The sequence below is a fragment of the Gracilinanus agilis genome, chromosome 6, assembly GCF_016433145.1.
Source record: "Gracilinanus agilis isolate LMUSP501 chromosome 6, AgileGrace, whole genome shotgun sequence".
Taxonomy (NCBI): Eukaryota; Metazoa; Chordata; class Mammalia; order Didelphimorphia; family Didelphidae; genus Gracilinanus; species Gracilinanus agilis.
The window spans coordinates 177,216,425-177,232,348 of NC_058135.1; the positions used below are offsets into that span (position 1 = coordinate 177,216,425).

The 15,924-nt window shown below is 38.0% G+C and overlaps 1 protein-coding gene and 1 long non-coding RNA gene across 2 annotated transcripts in view; one reads left to right on the forward strand and one right to left on the reverse strand.

Moving 5' to 3' along the window:
- The window catches only part of FAM114A1 (family with sequence similarity 114 member A1), a 77,657-nt gene extending 71,427 nt beyond the window's left edge, over positions 1–6,230 (reverse strand). The window contains exon 1 of the mRNA XM_044680524.1: positions 6,189–6,230. The gene's annotated coding sequence lies outside the window, so the exon portion shown is untranslated. The remainder of the gene's footprint in view (positions 1–6,188) is intronic.
- Positions 6,231–6,387: 157 nt separating this feature from the next.
- On the forward strand, positions 6,388–8,263 carry LOC123251916. Its single transcript, XR_006506521.1, has 3 exons — positions 6,388–6,526; positions 7,381–7,534; positions 8,224–8,263. It is a non-coding gene; the product is annotated as an uncharacterized LOC123251916 (long non-coding RNA).
- The last annotated feature ends 7,661 nt before the right edge of the window (positions 8,264–15,924 follow it).

The window sequence follows — 15,924 nt, forward strand, 5'->3', positions numbered from 1 at the left end:
CTCCAAATTCTCTCCCTCTCTCATGCCCTCTATCACCCAATGAGAAGGCAAGTAATATTAAGGAAATATGAAGTGTAAAACATATTACAATAAAAAAAAGCAAAAAAATAAAATGAGAAAATTACACTTCAGTTTGTTCTCAGAATTCATCATTCTGTCTCTGGAAGTAGATAACATTTTTTCATGAGTCTTTTGGAATTGCCATGGGCCATTGTATTGATCCTCTGATAACCAAGTCTTTCCTAGTTGACCACTGTTATAATATTGCTGTTACTATGCACAATGATCTCCCGGTTCTTCTCAGTTCATTTTGCATCAGGTCATAGAGGTCTTGTCATGTTTTTCTGAAACTACCCCTGCCCCCCAATTGCTTCTTAAAGCATAATAGTATTCCATCACAATCATAGGTAACAACTTTTTCCAGCCATTCCCCAATTAATTGCCTTAATTTCCAATTCTTTACTTCCATAAAAAGAAGTGATATAAGCATTTTTGTATATATGTCTTTTTAATTTTTCTTTGACCTCTTTGCAATACAGATTTAGTAGTGATACTATGGGTTAATGAAGGTATGTACAGTTTTATAACTTTAGGCATAGTTCCAAATTGTTCTCCAGAATGGTTAAACCAGTTTAGCACTCTTAACAACAGTTTGTGATTGTACCTATATTCCCATATCCCCTCCAGCATTAGTCATTTCTGCTATATGTGAGGAAGTACCTCAGGTGGTATCGTGTTTTAATTTGCCCTTCTCTAATCAATAGTGTTTTAGAGGGGGCAGCTAGGTGGCTCAGGAGATTGAGAGTCAGGCCCTGAGTCAAGAGGTCCTTGATTCAAATCTGGTCTCAGACACGTCCTAGCTATTTAACACTGGACATGTCACTTAACCCCCATTGCCTAGCCCTTATCGCTTTTCTGCCTCAGAACCAATATACAGTATTGATTCTTAGATGGAAGGTAAAGGTTTCGTTTTGTTTTTTAAATAGCATATTAGGACATTTTTTCATATGACTATATATATAACTTCATTTTCTTCTTCTGAAAAATGCCTGTTCATATTCTTTGACCATTTATCAATTGGGGAATGGTCCTTAATTTTATAAATTGACTCCCTTCTTTTTCAGAGAAACTTGCTGTAAAATTTTTTGATACTACTTCATTACATATGATACCTTCTAGCCAAATGCATTACATATGATACCTTCTAGCCAAATGCAGTTTCTCTGATTTATTTTTGCTTTTGCCTTATCTGATTGCTACTCTTGCCTTTTTTATTTCAGCAGAAGCATGATAGATTCTGCCCTAGTCCTTTAATTCAATTGTGTGTCTTTCTGTTTTAAGTATATCTCTTGTACACAACATTGATGGATTCTGGTTTCTGATCCTTTGTTATCTGTTTCCGTTTGGAGTTAGTTCATCTCATTCTTATTCACTGTTATGATAACTATGTATTTCCCTCCATACTATTTTTTTCTGTTTATCTTCTCTCTTTTTTTATTCTTTCTCTCCTCAAAAGTTTATTTGGCTTTTGACCACTACCTCCACTCTCTTAAGTCATTCTTTCCTATTCCCCATTCTCTTACCTGCTTTCCCTCCTAATTCCCTATTGAGTAAGATAGATTTCTATGCATAATTGAGTGTGAATATATATTCTTCCCTATTTGAACCAATTCTGATGAAAGTCAGGTTTAAGCATTGTCCACTAACCCCCCATTTTACCCTCCAATGTAAAAGCTCTTCCTTGGGTGCCTCTTTTATGTGAGAAAAATTTCCCCATTCTACCTCTCCCTTCCCCCTTCTCCCAGGGCATACCTTCTTCTCACCCTTTCATTCTTATTTTTTTGAGACCATTGTAATATAACCTACTCATATACCTAAGTCCTCTATCTATGCAAACTCCTTTTACCTGCTTTATTCTTTAGTTACACAAATCATCTTCCCCTTTAGGAAAGTAAATAGTTTAACTGTACTTAGTCCTTTATAATCTCTCTTTAATGTTTACCTTTTTTATGATTCTCTTGAACCTTGGTTTGAATGTCAGATTTTCTAGTCAGCTCTGGTTTTCTCACCAGAAATGCTTGAAAATCCTTTGTTTCACTAAACATCCATTGTTTTCTCCTGAAGGATTCTACTCAGTTTTGTTGGGTAGATTATTCTGGGTTGTAATCCCAGTTCCTTTGTCTTTTGGACTCTGTTTCTTTACCATGGAAGCTGCTCAATTTTGTGTGATCCAGATCCATAATATTTGAATTGTTTCTGCTTCTAATATTTTCTCCTTGACCTGGTAACTCTAGGATCTCTTTCAGGAGATGATTGGTAGATTCTTTCAGTTTCTATTTATCCCCTGGATATAAGATCTTGAGGCAGTTTTCCTTTATAATACCTTGAAATAAGGTGTTTACCTGTTTTGGCAGAGGGAGTTGCCTTATCCAAGAAGGTCTCTATATTAGGGAAATCACAGGTTCAGTCTAGTCCTTGACCTTTATGTACTTTATATATACTTAAGTATACCTCTATATTGTTTTCCGCAAAATAGCATCTTTGGGGGTAAGGACTGTTTTATTTTTGACTTTGTATCCCTAGTGCTTAGAGCAGTTCTGGAACATAGTAGGCACTTAATAAATACTTTTTGATTAAGTTTAGGTAGATAAATTATTAGAAGGAGCAGCCAATTAGTACTGTGAATAGAGTGCTAGGCCAAGAGTCAGGAGGACCTGGGTTCAAATATGACTTCAAATAGGAAGTGTTTGGGACCATAACCCTAGGCAAGTCACTTAACCCTGCTTTGCCTAGCACTTGCCCTTCTGTCCTAGAGTTGTTACTAGGACAGAAAGTAAGAGTTAAAACATTAAAAAAAAAGAAATTGTTAGAAAAGAAACAGAATTGCATGATGAAAAAAGGGTCAATTTTAGTGTTAAGAAGACCTAAGTTCAATTATATATAGTAACTGAAACATTGTATAAAATATAATAGACTTTGCTAATAACAACAATGCAATGATCCAAGACAGTTCTGAAGGACTTATGAAGAGTGTTTTGCACATCTAGAGAAAGAACTGTTGGAGTAGAAATGCAGAAGAAAACATATGATTTATCACTTGTTTATTTGAGATTTGGTTTTGAGTGATAATATGTGTAAGATGATTAGAGTGGAATTGCTTGTCAATTCTGGGAGGGAGGAGGGAGAGAACACAAATCATGTAACCTTGGAAAACTTATGTGTAAATTTGTTACTGGAATAAAATAAAGAAAAAATAAAAGACCTAAGTTCAAGTCCACTAACACTTATTGTGTGACTATGGCCACTGAAATTTTTAGTCACCCACTCAATTCTCTAAGACTCTAACTTTCAGGATTGCCCAGTTTCTGTATAGGGAGTTCCCTATACATATGGAATAAAAGGTCCAAACTTTAAAAAAAAAAAAAAAAGATGATGACTGAGGAGAGTTAAGACTAAATCTTTCATGTCCATTTAATCTAGAATGGTACTCAGGATCACTCTTTAGGCATCAACTAGCATGCCTATTTTATCAGCAAAATGTCCAATTATAGGCCCAAATTTGCTAAGGTAAGCATTAGAACCTGAAGTAGGGTAAGAAAGGGGAGGAAGCTACCTGATCCCTTCTCTTTTTCCGTGCCAGTTATACTATATCCAAGAAAGCACCAGTTCTAGCTACTGATATTAACCTCTTAGCACATTTTTACTTTACCTATTCCAGAGACTAATGTGTTATATGATTTTTAAGCCTTCCTTACGATTTAAAAAAATACCAGAATTTTCTTAAGAATCACAATTAACAAACAAAGGTATTTTTGATAATAGTGTGCAGAAAAATAACAAATGATACAGTGATGGTCTTATAAGAAGACATGCAAGAAAGCACCAATCCCTACCCTGCCTTTTAAATAGTAACTCTCCTATTTGTTCCTTAAAACTTGAAATTGTCCCATAAGAAATGTATTCCCTTGGCTCAAAATGCATACCTTGGTGTAAGGGTTCTTAATAATTTTTTGGATCATGGAGAAGCCTACGGAACTCTTCTCAGAGTAAATTTTTAAAATGCATATAAAATACAAAGGATGACATAGGAAACTATATTGAAATACAGCTATAAATTTTTTTCAACCCTTACCTTCTGTCTTGGAATCAATACTGTGTATTAGTTCCAAGGCAGAAGAGTAGTAAGGGCTAGGCAATGGGGGTTAAGTGACTTGCCCAGGGTTACACAGCTGGGAAGTGTCTGAGGCCAGATTTGAACCGAGGACCTCCTGTCTCTAGGCCTAACTCTCAATCCACTGAACCATCCAGTTGTCCCCATAATTTTTTTTTTAAGTTTGCAGGCTCCAGGTTAAGAACTCCTGCCTTAAATGTATCAGAACTTTTCCTAAGAGCAGATATTAATAGAAGAAAGGAACTTGAGGCATTTGAGAATACTAAGCCAAGTGGAGATTAGGGTAACTGATGGATAAGAAGAAATGAGGATTCAATGGAAAGAGTGCTTGATATATAGTGCAAGAACCTAGGTTCACATTCCTAATTCTGCCATTTCCTATCTTTGTGACCTTTGGTAAGTCACTTGTGATTTCTGGGACTCAGGTTCCTTGTATGTATAAAATGAGGAGGTTGAACTTTATAATCTTTAAAGTCTATTTCAGTCCTAAATCTATGATCCTGTGATGCACATAGAAGATATTGACAGCATATTTTCTTTAAATCCTTAACTTCTGTGTATTGGCTCCTTGGTGGAAGAGTGGTAAGGGTGGGCAACAGGGGTCAAGTGACTTGCCCAGGGTCACACAGCTGGGAAATGTCTGAGGCCAGATTTGAACCTAGGACCTCCCATCTCTAGGCCTGATTCTCAATCCACTGAGCTACCCAGCTGCCCTCTGACAGCATATTTTTGAATGCAAAATTTGTCTAATCCACAGTTTTCCCTAGGATTGGCATGATATCTACACATACAAAGATAGACAGATAAACAAAGAGATGGGAGGGACAGACCAAGGGACAGACAGATAGATAGACAGACATGGATATACACACACATCTTTTTCATTCCTCTGGCTAGGAATTCCCTGTTCAGGGTGGGATGAGGGACAGATTAGCCCAATCCATGAAGAGTATTTTCCATTGAAAACCCTAATTCACTTCCAGTATCCTAGAGAAGGAATAGGATAAGTTGACAACAGGAAGACTCTACCTGACCAAAACTTCCAGAAGAGAGGCACTTCCCTGAGAAAGAGGCTTTGAATAAGTAGTTCCACAGACAGTCCTACTCTAAAATGAGGAAATCCTCATCAGATCCCAGAGCAAATTTGATGGAAGGATGCAGGCTCTACAAGGGGAGGAATGGCAAGCAGTGGTGCTTTGGCAAAGAGGTGAATCATAGGGCCAAGAGGCTGAAAAGCAGACAAAAAGACCCCAGGCTCTGACCACAGAAGCCCTAAGGGAACAAGTCAGGAGCCAAAGTAGCTTATTTTCCCTCCCTCCCTCTTTCCAGGCTCTCCTTTCCTTCCAGCAATCAAGGTCTTTCAGGTTCTGTAACACCTGCTGTCTCTTGATTGCACTCTGGGAACTGGGAAAGTTTGTAAAACTTTGCTCCAATAGAGAGTCTGGAAATGGCGTGGACCAGAGAGGCCGAGATGGACATTGCAGACTAGTGGGCGAAGGAGATCCGAAATGCCTGCTTGTGTCTGGGGGAGATAGTCACACAAAGAACTTCCACTCACTGGAGGGTCTTGGACCTTAAAAGAATACATCTCAGCCATCACCTTTGCCCTAGCGTTCCCTCTCCGCGCCCCCGCCGGACCTTGATCCTAATTAACCTCTATCGAAAGTCTGAGTCCCGGTACTGTGGAGCATCCCCCTCCCTTATCCAGGTATCCTCGCTACCCCCGGCTAGGCACAGCGATGGCACAGCGACAAACTCCCTGCACTTGGTGCCTTGCCAGTGGTACCTGCGAGGAACAAATCGCAAAGTTTCGTGCGGGTTCGGCTCCAGAGCCTCGGCTGACACTGACCAGATACCCCACCCCTGGCCCTCCAACTGCGCCTGGGACGCTGCACCCAGGGTCCTGCAAAGGCCCAGAGCATCGGGAAATTGGGAACAGTGGGCGAATGACCTTCCCGCTGGGTGAGACAAAAAGAAAAGGAAGAAAGAAAAGAAAAGGGTGCTTTGGGCTTCTTACCGCTCGAGCCGGCTGAGCTGGTCCCCGGAGCGCCCCCTGGCCTTTCCCCGCCCCGCCACGTCGGCAGGGTTTGGGAGAAGCAGGGAGGACCCAGAGGGGGCGGGGCAGGGGCGGGGGCAGGGACAGTCGGGCTCTGGTTGGGATGGGGCAGCTGGCCCCGCCTTCCAGCAGCCTAGAATCTTAGAGGAAGACCCTGAGGGGCCAGCCTAGGTTATCCCTGATAAAGTGGAGATTAAAGATCTGGGAGGGCCCTCAAAGGCCATCTGGTTCAAGCTCATCCGCTGCTGTCCGACTGCCCTAAAGCCCTTATACTTTCGTTTTTGTTGCTTTGACTTCTGGTAAGGTTTGTCTGAAGCCTGGGGTGTGGGAGGGGAGGACTCTTCCTCTTTTCCCTTCCTGGTGCCCCAGGGACTGTGACAACTAACAGAATCCATCCAGGCTAAGATAAGTTCCCTTTTTCTGAGAATTCATTCCTAACATCAAAGAGTTAGAGCTGGAAAGGACTAGGGAACTTTCCATCCTGGTTCTAGATGAGGAAATTGAGGCCCTCGAGGTTAGCTGTGTAGTGGCAGAACCCCATCTTCCTGCCTTCCTAGCCCACTGTGCTTTCTGCTCTTTGCTGTCGAAGTAGGAGGATTTGCTTATCAAGCTCTGCCACTGTTGGTTATCTTTTACTTGGGTTTTTCTCTGGGTTTGCGTTTAACTTACCTTGTTTAAAATATAATTTTTAAATTAAAAAGCTAGAGTGCAGAAAAACACTGCAGTGAATTTCACTGGGGACTGAAAGATCCCCCCACTTTTTATTAGGCCTGGTTTTGCTTGGAGACTGTCCCTCCAGTGGAGGGAAATACTGTGTTTTAGTCTGGATGTAAATCTTGTGTAAAACAAAAAGGAAATTTCTGTATATGCTACAACCTCGTTACTACTGTAGAAAAGTAATACATTTTTTTGTTAAATTCTCCTTAAGGGGAAAGTTGGGGAGTCAGAGGTTAGAGAGCTAGGCCTGGAGATGGAAAGTCCTGGGTTCAAATGTTGTCTCAGACACTTCCTAGCTGTGTGTCCCTGAGCAAGTTACTTAACTTCCATTGCCTAGTCCTTACTTTACTCTTCTGCCTTGGAATCAATACTTAGTATTGATTCTAAAACAGAAGATAAAGGTTATTTGTTTTTTGTTTTTTTTTTAATTCTGCAGATTCTGGGAAGATGGTGGCTTAGATACAGCAAAGCTCCAGACTTCTGAAAATCCTTCAACTCTAATCAAGGACAAAGTGCTTCAAGGGGACACAGAACCAAATCTGGCAACAGAACAGAGCTGAGGGATCCTCCTGCTGAACCCAACTTAAAAGGTATGGGAAAAAAGCCTGAATTCTTGAACTGTTGGGTTCGAGGGGAAAGGAAGAAGGAAGATCCCAGGTCCTCTCCCCTACCTAATGTGCTGAGTCTCCAGCAGATCCTGGAATCTCTGGGAGGTCAAAGGCACTAGTCTGGAGGGAGTGCCTTGCTGGCACAGCTGTGCCAGGCTCAGGGCTTTGATCACAGATGGCAGGGAGGAAGCTGGAGGAGAAGCACAGAGAGGGCAGTCTAGTCATAGCCAAAACACTCCATCTTGTGCTCCCCCCACCCCCAACCTTTCTCGAGGTTTTGGCCTCAGGGCACCTTCAGTTCTGCAGATCAACTCTTCCCTGGTTCCATCTTAACAAAACCAGCCGATAAGAAGTCTTCGGAGGGCAGGGAAGCTCCAAAACCCTCCCTCTCACCCCCATAGACTGCAGTGAAAGTAGCTGTAATCATATCTTTAGCTTTTACTGCCAGCAGGGGAAGATCTGGCCTCAGGGCTCATTAATTTAGTCAATCATCAGAGCAGAGAAGAAGCCCCTTCAGGACAGAATAGCCCAAACCCACAGATCTAGCAAATAATCAGAGGAGCAAAATTACAACTAATAACAGTGGGGGGGGGGGGGGAAAGGAGAAGGAAAAAATATGAGTAAACAGCAGAAAAAGAAAAAATAAATTACAACCAACAGTTTCTATCCAGGAAATGAAGAAGGAGCAAATGGAACAGAAGAGGACCAAGGAACAACAAGAAAAAACACAGAAATTCCAGTGAAATGGACATGGGCTTTGGAAGAACTCAAAATTCAATTAACTCAAGAACTTAAAAAAAAAAATCAAGAGAGGCTGGAGACAATTGGGAAAAGGAAATACATGAACTTAAACAAGAAAATATTGTCTTGAAAGCCAAAATTGATCAGCTTGAAAACAAGGTAAAGAAGGTGAAAGATGACCTACAAAGAAAATCACACCAGAAGGAGAAGACTAACCAAAAAGCCAGGGATGAAATTCAGGTTTTAAAAATTAGAATCTGACAACTAGAAGCAAATAACTTCTCAAGGCAGCAAGAATCTATAAAACAAAATTAAAAGAATGAAAAAACTTGAGGAAAATATGAAACACCTTATTGACAAAACCTCAGATTTGGAAAACAGATTGCAGAGAGACAGTTTAAGAATTATTGTACTACCAGAACATCATGACAAAAGAAAAAGCCTGGACATCATCCTACAGGAAATTATCCAAGAAAACTGCCCTAACATTCTCAAACAAGAAGGAAAAGTGGAGATTGAAAGAATATACAGATCACCTCCTACATTTAATCCCCAACTGACAACTCCCAGGAATGTTATAGAATGTTAATTCAAGAACTACCAGACCAAGGAAAAAATATTACAAGCTGCTAAGTAGAAATCATTCAGATACCATGGAACCAGAGTTAGGATAACACAGGATCTGTCTGCATTTACATTGAAGGACTGGAAGGCATGGAATATGATATTCTGGAAAGCAAGGGAACTAGCCCTACAACCAAGAATCAACTACCCAGCAATACTGACTATATTCTTGGAGGGGAAAGTATGGTCATTTAATAAAATAGAAGACTTCCAAGCATCCATAAAGAAAAAAACTGGACTTAAACAGAAAAACACAAAACTCAAGAGAATCACCAAAAGGTAATTGAGAGAGAGGGGAAAAAAATTAAAAAATCAAAACTTTTTTGAAGGGACTCAATAAGTTTAAATTATTTGTATTCCTATAAGAAAAGATGATATTGATAACTCTTAAAAATTGTTATTATCATCAGGACAGTTAGAAGAAGTATACATAGAGGGAACAGTGACAAACTGTATAGGATGAAAAGTCAAGATATATACATGTATGTATAAATATATATAAAACTAGAGGTAAAAAAAAGAGGATACCATTAAGAGAAATGGGAAAAGAGACAAAAATGGGATAAATTTATATTCCATAAAGAAGCCCATGGTGAGAGCAGGGGAGAAGACCAATACACTGGAAGGGTAAAGAGGTTGGAGACAGGAAATACTTAATTCTTATATGTATTGAAATTGACTCAAAGAGGGAAGAACAATCAGACTCATTGGGGCAGAGAATTGATTTATGCCCTATAGAGAAGCAGAAGGGCAACAAACAGGCTAGTGGGAAGGAAAGCAATACTAGAGGGGGAGAGTGTGTTGGGTAACTCAAAAAGACCCTAAAGAAAAATAAGAGGAGAATTAGAAGGGAGGGGGGTGAAAGGGAAACAAAATAAGAGAGGAGATTGGGGGACTGATTAAAAACAAAACACTGATATAGAAGGAAATACTGAAAGAAGAAAGGGTAGGACAAAGAGACGAAATCAAAATATTGGGGAATACATAGCTGGTAATAATAACACTGAATGTGAATGGGATGAACTCACCCCCAAAAAATGGAAGTAAATAGCAAAGTGAATTAGAAAACAAAATCCTACCATATGTTGTCTACAAGAAACACACATAAGGCAGGTAGACACACACAGGGTAAAGGTAACAGGCTGGAGAAAAATTTATTGGACATCAACTGAGAAAAAGAAGGCAGGAGTGGCAATTATGATATCTGATGAAGCCAAAGTAAAAATAGTTCTGATTAAAAGAGATAAGGAAGGTAATTACATCCTGATAAAAGGTAGCATAGGCAATAAGGAAATATCAGTACTCATTATATATGCACCAAATGGTATAGCATCCATATTTTTAAAGGAGAAACTATTTGAGCTTAAGGAGGAAATAGATAGTAAAACTATACTAGTGGGAGACCTCAACCTTCCTCTATCAGATCTAGACGAATCAAACCAAAAAATAAATAAGAAGGAGATAAGAGATGTGAACAAAATCTTAGAAAAATTGGCGTTAATAGATATATGGAGAAAAATAAATAGGGACAAAAAAGAATACACCTTCTTTTCAGTAGCAGGTACATTTACAGAGATAGACCATGTACTAGGGCATAAAAACATAGCAAACCGATGCAAAAAAGCAGAAATAATAAATGCAACCATTTCAGATCATAATGCAACAAAAATAATAATTAGCAAGGGTATATGGAGAGGCAAACCAAAAATCAATTGTAAATTAAATAATATGATTCTCCAAAATCAGTTAGTTAAAGAACAAGTGATAGAAACAATTAATAATTTCATTGAAGAGAATGACAATGATGAGACTTCTTACCAAAATCTATGGGATGCAGCCAAAGCAGTACTCGGGGAAATTTATATCCTTGAGTGCACATATTAACAAATTGGGGAAGACAGAGGTCAATGAATTGGGCATGCAAATTAAAAAACTAGAAAGCAAACAAATCAACAAGCCCCAGATGAAAACCAAATTAGAAATCCTAAAAATTAAAGGAGAAATTAATAAAATTGAAAGTAAAAGAATTATTGAATTAATAAATAAGACTAGAAGCTGGTACTTTGAAAAAACAAATAAAATAGACAAAGTATTGGTTAATCTAATAAAAAAAAAGGAAAGAAGAAAACCAAATTAACTGTATCAAAGATGAAAAGGGAGACCTTACTCTAATGAAGAGGAAATTAAGACAATCATTAAAAACTATTTTACCCAAATATGTGGCAATAAGTATAGCAATCTAGGCAATATGGGTGAATATCTACAAAAATATAAATTGCCTAGACTAACAGAAGAAGAAATAGAATATTTAAATAATCCCATATCAGAAAAAGAAATTGAACAAACCATCAAACAACTCCCTAAGAAATAATCCCCAGGCCTGATGGATTCACAAGTGAATTCTATCAAACATTCAAAGAACAACTAATCCCAAAACTATACAAACTACTTGACATAATAAGCAAAGAAAGAATTCTACCAAATTCCTTTTATGACACTAATATGGTACTGATTCCAAAGCCAGGCAGACCAAAAACAGAGAAAGAAAACTACAGACCAATAGAATACTAGCAATTCAATATTAGGAAAACCACCCACATAATTGACCTTAAAAACAAGCAAACCAACAAAAATCACATGATTATTTCAAGAGATGCAGAAAAAGCCTTTGACGAAATACAACACCCATTCCTATTGAAAACACTAGAAAGTATAGGAATAGAAAGGCTTTTTCCTAAAAATAATAAGCAGTATATATCTAAAACCATCATTAAGCATCATCTGCAACGAGGATAAATTAGAAGCCTTCCCAATAAGATCAGGATTGAAACAAGGATGCCCATTGTCACCTCTATTATTTAACATTGTGCTAGAAACACTAGCAGTAGCAATTAAGAGAAGAAAATGGAATTGAAGGGATTAAAGTAGGCAGTGAGGAGAATAAATATCACTCTTTGCAGATGATATGATGGTCTACTTGAAGAATCTTAGAGAATCAACTAAAAAGCTAGTGGAAATAATCAACAACTTCAGCAAAGTAGCAGGATACAAAATAAATGCACATAAATAATCATCATTTCTATGTATTTCCAACACAACCCAGCAGCAAGAGTTAGAGAAATTCCATTTAAAATCACCCTAGACAAAATAAAATACTTGGGAATCCATCTGCCAAGACATACACAGGAATTATATGAACACAATTACGAAACATTTTCCACATAATTAAAACTAGAACTAAACAATTAGAAAAACATTAATTGCTCATGGGTAGGATGAACTAACATAATAAAAATGAAAATCCTTCCCAAACTAAGCTACTTATTTAGTGCCTTACCATCAACCTACCAAGAAACTTTTTTACTGAATTAGAAAAAACTATAACAAAGTTCATTTGGAAGAACAAAAGATCAAGAATATCAAGGGAAACAATGGGGGAAAATGTGAAGGAAGTTGGCCTAGCAGTACCAGATCTTAAAGTGGACTATAAATCAGTGGTCATCAAAACAATACAGTACTGGCTAAAAGACAGAAGGGAGGATCTGTGGAATAGATTTGGGATAAGTGACATCAGCAAGACAGTTTATGAAAAACCCAAAGAGCCCAACTTTTGGGACAAAAATCCACTATTTGACAAAAACTGCTGGGGAAATTGGAAAACAATATGAGAGAGATTAGGTTTAGATCAACATCTCACACCCTACACCAAGATAAAGTCAGAATGGGTGAATGACTTGAATATAAAGAAGGAAACTAAAAGTAAATTAGGCGAACACAGAATAGTATATTTGTCAGATCTTTGGGAAAGGAAAGATTTTAAGACCAAGCAAGAGTTAGAAAAAAATTATAAAATGTAAAATAAACAATTTTGATTACATTAAATTAAAAAGGTTTTGGATAAACAAAATTAAATGCAACCAATACAACCAAAGTTAGAAGGGAATCAACAAATTGGGGGAAATCTTTAGAACAAAAACCTCTGACAAAGGCCTAATTACTCAAATTTATGAGGAACTAAATCAATTGTACAAAAAAAAAAAATCAAGCCATTCCCCAAATGACAAATGGGCAAGGGACATGAATAGGCAATTTTCAGATAAAGAAATCAAAACTATCAATAAGCACATGAAAAAGTGATCTAATAATTAGAGAAACGCAAATCAAAACAACTCTGAGGTACCACTTCACACCTAGCAGATTGGCTAACATGACAGCAAAGGAAAGTAATAAATGTTGGGGGGGATGTGGCAAAATTGGAACATTAATGCATTGCTAGTGGAGTTGTGATTTGATCCAACCATTCTGGATGGCAATTTGGAACTATGCTCAAAGAGTGCTAAAAGACTGCCTGCCCTTTGATCCAGCCATACCACTGCTGGGTTTATACCTTAATGAGATCATAGGGAAAAAGATGTGCACAGAAATATTTATAGCCGTGCTCTTTGTTGTGGCAAAAAACTGGAAAACAAGGGTATGCCCTTCAGTTGGGGAATGGCTGAACAAATTGTATTATCTGTTGGTGATGGAATAGTGCTCAAAGGAATAATGAACTGGAGGAATTCCTTATGACCTGGAATGACCTCCAGGAATTGATGCAGAGTGAAAGGAGCAGAACAAGGAGAACATTATACACAGAAATGGATATGCTGTGGTAAAATCGAATGTAATGGACTTCTCAACTAGCAACAATGCAATGATACAGGACAACTCTGAGGGACTTATTAGAAAGAACGCTATTCACATTCAGAGGAAGAACTTTGGAAGTAGAAACACAGAAGAAAAACAACTACCTGATCACATGGATTGATGGGGATATGATTAGGAATACTGACTCTAAATGGGCACCTTAGTGCAAATATCAATAATATGGAAATAGATCTTCATCAATGACACATGTAAAACCCAATGGAATTGTGTATACTCTATGGGAGGCGGTAGGAAAAGGGGAGGGATAAAACATGAATCCTCTAACCATGGGAAAATGTTATAAATTGATTAATTAAATGAAAATTTCAAAATTAAAAAAATGATACTTTCAAAGGACACTTATAAATTTGTAACATTGATACTTCTGAAGACTTTTGGGACACTCCATTATCAGCTTTACAAAATAAATTTTATTTATTTATTTATTTATTTATTTTTATTTTATTTTATTTTTTTATTTTAAACCCTTAACTTCTATGTATTGACTTATAGGTGGAAGAGTGGTAAGGGTAGGCAATGGGGGTCAAGTGACTTGCCCAGGGTCACACAGCTGGGAAGTGTCTGAGGCCGGATCTGAGCCTAGGACCTCCCATCTCTAGGCCTGACTCTCAATCCACTGAGCTACCCAGCTGCCCCCTACATTTTAACAGCGACCAACCAAGTTGTTGAATCTCTCATTGTCTCAGACAACTCCCAAGTATTTACTGAAGTCTTTGACAGATTGTATCTTCGTTGTTGGAGAGTTCTTCATACTGACATAATCAGTAATCTTTCCTATATTCTTGTTTCAAAAATCCAATTTGTAGCTCTCATCCACAAATTATTTCATTTGTATATATCTTATTTTCTCAAATAGATTAAAAGGAGCCTTTTTGAAAAAAAAACTGCTTATATTTAGAGGAACATTCTTTAATCTGACTCAAATGTAGAAGGAGTGGACAAGTCTCTAGAGCAGGGGTCGGCAACCTTTTTGGCCGTGAGAGCCATAAATGCCATATTTTTTAAAATGTAATTTCGTGAGAGCCATACAGTGCTCACAGTGCTGCTCCTGTAAAAGTGCCTGAAAAAAAACTGACTTTATGGCTCCTGCAGAAAGAGCCAGATATGGCTCAAGAGCCATACATTGCCGACCCCTGCTCTAGAGTGTGACTTTCTAAAGCAATGTATTTCCTAGAACATAAATTCCTTGAGGGCTAGAACTACTTAATTTTCGTCTTTGTGATCTTGAAGCCTAACACAGTGTAAGTGCTTAATAAATGATTTCTGATTTTAACTGATTTGGATATATGACATCTGACAGGATCAGTAGTTTAAAATCACACCTATTATCTACAAAAGGTGTTAGTAAGAGTATTATTTGTTATTTGTTCAGAGTGGTTCCATGGGCACTACAAGAGCATTACCAAGAATGATTTTCTTGTTTGAGAATTTTAAATCCTCTCAAGTGGATTACCAGCTGTAAGTTATCTCTTTTTCATCTGAAAAGGAGTTGGAATAGGAATGATGCATCCTTTTATTTTTAGGATCAGTCCCAGTCTGGGTGAACTCACTCTACCTATGGCTACTGAATCTGTGAAATTCAGGATCAGTGGTTTCTAGACAGTATTCCTGAAAGAACCAAGGCATGATGGAAGTGAACTATTTCTCCCCTGAGGTATGGTGTTCCTCCTCTTTCCACAGCATGCATGGCCTCCGATTTGTACCCAGACCTTGATTCTAGCATCCATTGATATCAAAGGAAAACAATCTATTTGGAAAGATTAACGAATAAAAGCCATCAAAACAAACTTGTTAGTCCATATTTTTACTTTCTCATGCCTTTAAGATGGCAAAATCTCATGTAATTCAGAATTATACTATTTTGTCAAAATGCTTTTATATTGCCTGTATTTGGTGCCTGCTGTTTACATGACAATCTAATTCTCTGGACCAGCCTACAAAAAAAGTGCTGCCCTTATTCTTTTATGGGAGTTTTAGTTTGCAATGAGTTTCTAATATATATAGAAATGTCCCTTCTGTAGGATTAACTTTTATTTTTAGGAAAAGTTCAGTGTCCCAAGAAATCTTACAAAGTTGAAACACATACCGCTTTCTCAGATGGGTTTACTTTGCCCTACAGATGCCAGCCTCTCTTAAGTCAGTCCTGATATGCTATGATTGCTGCTAAAAAGACCAAACTGTGTTTCTTGCTGCCACCTGCAGAGAATTGAGAAGCCTCTTACATTTTTATGAGTAAGAATGAATGAAAGGAAGAAGCTGAGCCTTGGTCCTTCTCATAAATGCATAAGTGATGAAGCCCA